At 26.6% G+C, this 6000-nt stretch overlaps 1 non-coding gene across 1 annotated transcript; it reads right to left on the reverse strand.

Annotated features, from left to right (window-relative positions):
- Window positions 1-3994: 3994 nt before the first annotated feature.
- On the reverse strand, window positions 3995-4066 carry Trnah-gug. Its single transcript has one exon. It is a non-coding gene; the product is annotated as a tRNA-His (tRNA).
- Between the last annotated feature and the right edge of the window lie 1934 nt (window positions 4067-6000).

A 6000-nucleotide genomic window follows, 5' to 3' on the forward strand; every position in this document is an offset into this window, starting at 1 on the left:
TCATTTTGACAGACCTGGATATTAGCTAATTAATCAACTAAGCAGTAGAACTGAGCATTAACTAAGATAATGCCCAGGTCTGCTGTTCAGTTGGTCCAGTCTTTTTTATTTCCTTTTCTGCAGCTTCTCCATATCTGCTGCATTTGCTATGATAATGCCCACGTGCAGACCTGTTTAGTTAGTTTTTCATAATTTTCGTTTTAGCAGCTCAATCATATATGGTTGAATGGTTCAAGCTCCCATTCGCCAATGGTCTAACAGCATCATTACAAGTTTCATTATTTCGATCTTGGCTTTGCTCAGTAGAATTTTCGTTTTCGATATATTGTGGCTTGAAGTTTTCGCACCTTATGGAAGTATCCATTTATATTTTGTTGCTTCTGAAATAGAATAAGGTTACTGGTGCCGTCTGAAGACTCACTTAGACCATGAGGTCCATTGTGATACTCTAAAGAATTTGACATCTGTCCCTATAACCATTTGGTACTGCCCGTAAAACCATTGATACGAGCTATGGAAGTAGAATCTAGCTCTCTTAGTAAATTGAAAAAGTGTGACCCTACTTAGGGTCTATGTCTATGTCTTGCGAAAGTAGAACACTGTAGCAGAAGGTGTATTGGTGATTCCTCTTCATCATCCTCCATGCAATGTCTACAATGTAATATTGAGCTAATATTGATATTGAGCCCCACGGCATGTCCTCCCAACGGGCAGTGTCCCGTAATAATTCCCACTATCTTGGATAAATTTGCTCGGGATAGGTTGATTAATTTCTCCGATCTTTTCTTACTAATTTCTGACCAAAATTTTTTGGTTTTTATGCAGTTGGTCACTGTTGACCATCTTCTTTTAAACATTTGGTGTGTGCATAATTTCATTCGATGCCGACAAGAAGCAAGTGGTACACCCACACTTTCTTTTTCCAGAAGAATTTGTTAGGTCACGAAGTGATATCATTGTGCATCAAAGCTTACTTAATCACATATACTTATCCGTTAAGAATCACATAAAAACAGAAGTCTGAAGTCCATTTGACAATGCGAGACTTACCCATTGAAGTAGGAGGAAACTAAACTGACAAGTTTATCAACTTTGGTTATCTCTTTAATTTGAAAGGATATCAGCTCTCACAGGTTACTTAGATTGACCCTCTTTTCTAATCTTCTTTTTCTAATTGTGAATCGTCTCTTACTTGAGAGCAGATATTTTTCTGATAATTAAGTTCAAAGAAATTTGTAATTATAAAGCTGCAAGAATACCGATGTTTAAGTATATTCATTTCAAAATATACTAATGTTTTATGACGTCATATGACAAATCAGTTGTTTGACTAGCTCAAACAAATCGGTCACTTCACTTATATTCAAGTAGATCAGTTACAGTAATGCTCGAGCCCCTCGAAACACTATTACTGAACCTTTGGATTCATTTGAATATGTATTTGATTATTCTTCTCTCTAAAATATTCATATTGTATTGTTTGTAGAGTATTCACAATTTCACTAATACCGACATAATCTATGTATTTCGTTTAAGTTTTTCTTTTGATTTTAATCAAATAAATTGCGTTGAAATGCGTTCCTTTTATGTGTTTCTGTTGTTCTGTTGGCTTTTCATGATGGTTTCACATTTTGAAAAATTTTGTCAAATTTATTTTACTTGATTTGTTTCTTTGAAATACCTTTTTCCTTTCACTACGAAACCTACGCGTCGTTTGCGGATGCAGTTTTCGAGTTGGCGAAATGTCATACTCACTTTTTATTTTGCAATTTCATAATGGCCCCGGGCAATTTTGGTTTCTCTATACTTTGATGCCTCGCACTCAAATTTTGATTGGCGAGACGAGATAAAACGTTTTAAATTTTTATTGTTTTACTGAAACAAATTTGAAATTAATTTCTAATAGTAGAGGAATGAAAGCACTATTAAGGGTGTGGTGAAAATTTAATAAATTTTATTTTCCATTGTATTATTTATATGGTATATATATCAGTCGTCATATATATAGAACATTTGCTTCTAAAATTTAAATAAATTAAGAATTTACTTAGTTTAAGTAAAAAATTAATATATATTTCATTGTGCTTATATATTTTTATTATAATAAATTTTTATAAATATTGTGTATATTTTAATTTATCAATATTGTTTTCTTAAAACAATTAAATTAATAAATTTATTCTATAGATGTCTAAAATTTTAAATAAAGTCAATTAAATTTCTTAACCGCTAAGCAGTAGATATAATAAAAATTGCGCTTTTTTTGACGTTTTGGTTATTCTTTGCAATAAAATCAGTAAAATAAAAAAAATATTTTTTTTATTTTTTAAATTTTCAATTTCTTTAAATCAATGAATTTAATTTAGCGAATCTGTTGAATTTGTTTAATATAAACTTGAACCATAGCAAATCATAAAATTTGTTGTTGGTTGCTCTCGTTTGAACTTTCATGTGTGGTAAATAATGATTAATAACCAATGGCAGCTTAATATGTTCACCATTTTCACCATGGTGAACTTTGCTTTTGCATTGGTGAATGAAGCTTTTATAAGTACAAACTTTTTTCATTTGTCAATAATATAGAAATATAATTATTAGTAAGTAAACTAAAGTAAAAAATTTTTACTTTAAATAATTTTTTATTTTATTTTGAATAAATTACATTAGTTAATTTATATACCTAAGTATAAATATAAATTCTAACTCGTTTTCTTTCATTAATAATTTAAGTCTAATTTGTAATTTAAGGTGACCAGATAATATTACAGATTCTTAACAAAGTTTATAATATTCTATAAACTTTAATATAAAGACATTCATGTGAAGAAATTTTCAATAATAAAAACTTTTATTATTTGAATATTTTTATTGCCTATTGATATTAACTTTTAATAAATTTTGTTTCTCACTAGTAACTTGAGAATGACTATGAGCAGTAGTTGAAATATTGATTTAAAATAAAACAAAATATAATTAAAATTTTGTTTAATTAAAAATTTTTTAACATTTATTTATAAATAATTACTTATATGTTTGAAAGGAATGCATAGTTGGTATCTAATGAAACGTTTTACAAGTTTGTTACTTAACTACTGGTTTTCTAAAAGTTCCGAGCAAGCTGTAGATATCTTATTATTAACTTATAACAAAAGTGAGCAGAAAATATGAATTTCCATAATATATAGTTAAAGGCTCGTGTGATACTAAATAAAAAAAACTGTTCTTTTAATTTCCTAAAATTTTTTTCCATATAAATGTCGATTCAACTTTTTGATTCAACTTTTTTCTCAAGGCGAAATATTACTAGTACAACAGCTTTTTTAACTAATTTCACTCACGCCTTTAACAACGTAAGTAATATTGTTATATAAGTTAACTCGTTATGTTTCAATTTAAATTGGATTTCATATTACAAAATCTCATGGTTTTATATATAAATTTTTGAGGTAAGCAAAATTAAAAAAAATGTATGTTTTAATGTATGTATAATAATATAATATCAATAATATCATCCATATATATATTTACTTATAACATTAGATAAATATTTAAAATACAATCTTATAATAAGATAAACTTATTTGATAATAAGTTTAAAACTTAACTTAAACTTTCAATAAGCTTGTGCAAAACTTTAGTAACATAGTTAGCATCTGGTCACCTTAACAAAATTTATGAAAAGTTAACAAACCATTAATTCAATTGAAAAAATATTACAATAACTTGTATATAAGTATATATATTATTATTAAATATTATTTTTTATATTAAATTGAAGGTTTGAAAAAATAAAAAAAAAAGTGAAATAAAAAAAATTATCTATTTTTAAAAATTATTTGTATTTGCATTCAATTTATAAATCAGTTTTGTTTTTGTAGTTTGAAAAATTTTTACTTTTAATAATTAAATACTTTTAATTATAATAAAATAAATATTTAATAAAAAAATATTTAATTAAAAAAAAACTTCTCCGCCGTGACAATGTTTTTCACATTGCCGTGACCAGGATTCGAACCTGGGTTACTACGGCCACAACGTAGGGTCCTAACCACTAGACGATCACGGCTACCGGAGAGTTGTGAATTTGGAAATCAAAACACTTTTTAACATAATTTAAACAAATCTGTATATTATTATTGTTATTTAGTATTAAATATGAATATTTGGTGAAATTGAAACGAAAGTGATTATTTTAAATTTATAACTTTTTTGTGGTTTTGTTATGATTATTATAAAATAATAAACAAGTATTGTAGTTGTAATTTTAATCATTTATTCGCATGTTGCCATTTCAAGCTATTTAAAAACTTTCATGTTTATATACATATAAAAAAATATACCAATATATATGTGTTTATATATAATTAAACTATAGGTTTATTTCTATAGCTAGCTTTTTTGAAAACAAATTCTGTAGGCAGATTTAACTGATAGAATCAAAATATTATTTTATTGTAAATATTTATGTGTATTATTTGTAAATAATTTATTTCATAATTTTTGGTAGTTTCAATATTATATATATATTTTTAACATTATAAGCAAATCACTGGTTTAATTTTTAAAAAAGAAATTTTTTATATATAATAAATTATATTTATTAACTCTAGTGATACATGCAGTTCTTGACTAAATCCTTACGCCGTAAACCAATTCGTGAAGTATTTTTCCCACATAATCTAAATAAATAATCTAATAACGCATATATTAAATATTTTCTACTATATTCATTATAAATAAATAATAAAAATGAGTGAAAAATATGTGCTTTTAATATAATAAATTTCTTCCGTAAGTAAGTTAAACTGTTAATGTTAAAAATTACGTATTAGTTAAGGAGAAAATCTAATATCGTAAAATACTTGCATGCGATTTCTGTTATAAATTTAAACAGCAACACAATGAAAATCACTCAAAAATAATCTGCGTATCAGCATTTCATCCTGTTGTCCAATGCGATTTCTGTTGGTCCAATAACATTAACAGCACCAATGTTGAGCTATTTTATACAGAAAATACTTATAAAAGTCTGCAAAACAGTACGTACACTCTGTGCGGTTCATGTGGATGCAGTTATATATATCTGGTGGATGCTGGAATTTCTGCAATGGTATGCTTCTTAATTCTGTAAGGAGTACTGAGCTAAAGAATGTTAATGTAACAGCTGTAAGATGCTGCGCTGTTAATACCAGATAATATTGTTACAGACGCATAACAGACAATGTAATGGCAGCTGTTAACCGAATGCTATTTTACAGAAGTTAGCAGGTGATATAATTTTACAAATGTATCTGTAAGTAGTTGTTTGGATATGAAATAATACTAATATTTGAAAAAAAAATAGTTTATTTAATTAATAAAAGTTTAAAAGAAGTTGTGTTCTTCACACATTCACTGTTAATATGTGATATTTATATTACAAAAAAAGGCTTAACACTTATAAACTGGCTTATGTTTTTAAACTGTTATTAGGACTCTAAGAAAGTGGTTTAAGATATTTAATACCCACATTTCAAGTATATCAAAATTTTTATTACTTGAAGTATTTGAGTGGAATATATTCATATAATTAGTTAGCCTCGAAGTTTTAAAGTAAAGTAAGTAAGTAAGTCAGAGTTTATTAACTTATCGCTATTACAGATATGCTTTTATATATGATATGATCCTAACAAAGAGTACATGAAATACATAGATAGATTAATGAGATTATTTGAGACAATAACTATTAAGCTGTCTTTTAAAGTAAAGTATTAAATGTTTATAAAGGTGTCAGTACAGTACATGGGTATATAGTATAGAGGTGGGCGCTAAAAATTGATTTCCATTTTTAAAATGAAATCGTTGTTTGGACGTATAACTCATTGCTGGCGATTATAACTTCTCGAAGATGTTAAGAAGATTACTTATGTTACATTTAGTTTTAGTCTGCGCAGTGAAAAACAATAATTTAATAATTTCAAATTGAAGATTTCATGAAAAATAATAATTGTCAATAGTTTC

Source organism: Teleopsis dalmanni, chromosome 1 (assembly GCF_002237135.1).
Source record: "Teleopsis dalmanni isolate 2A chromosome 1, ASM223713v2, whole genome shotgun sequence".
In the NCBI taxonomy this organism is placed as follows: Eukaryota; Metazoa; Arthropoda; class Insecta; order Diptera; family Diopsidae; genus Teleopsis; species Teleopsis dalmanni.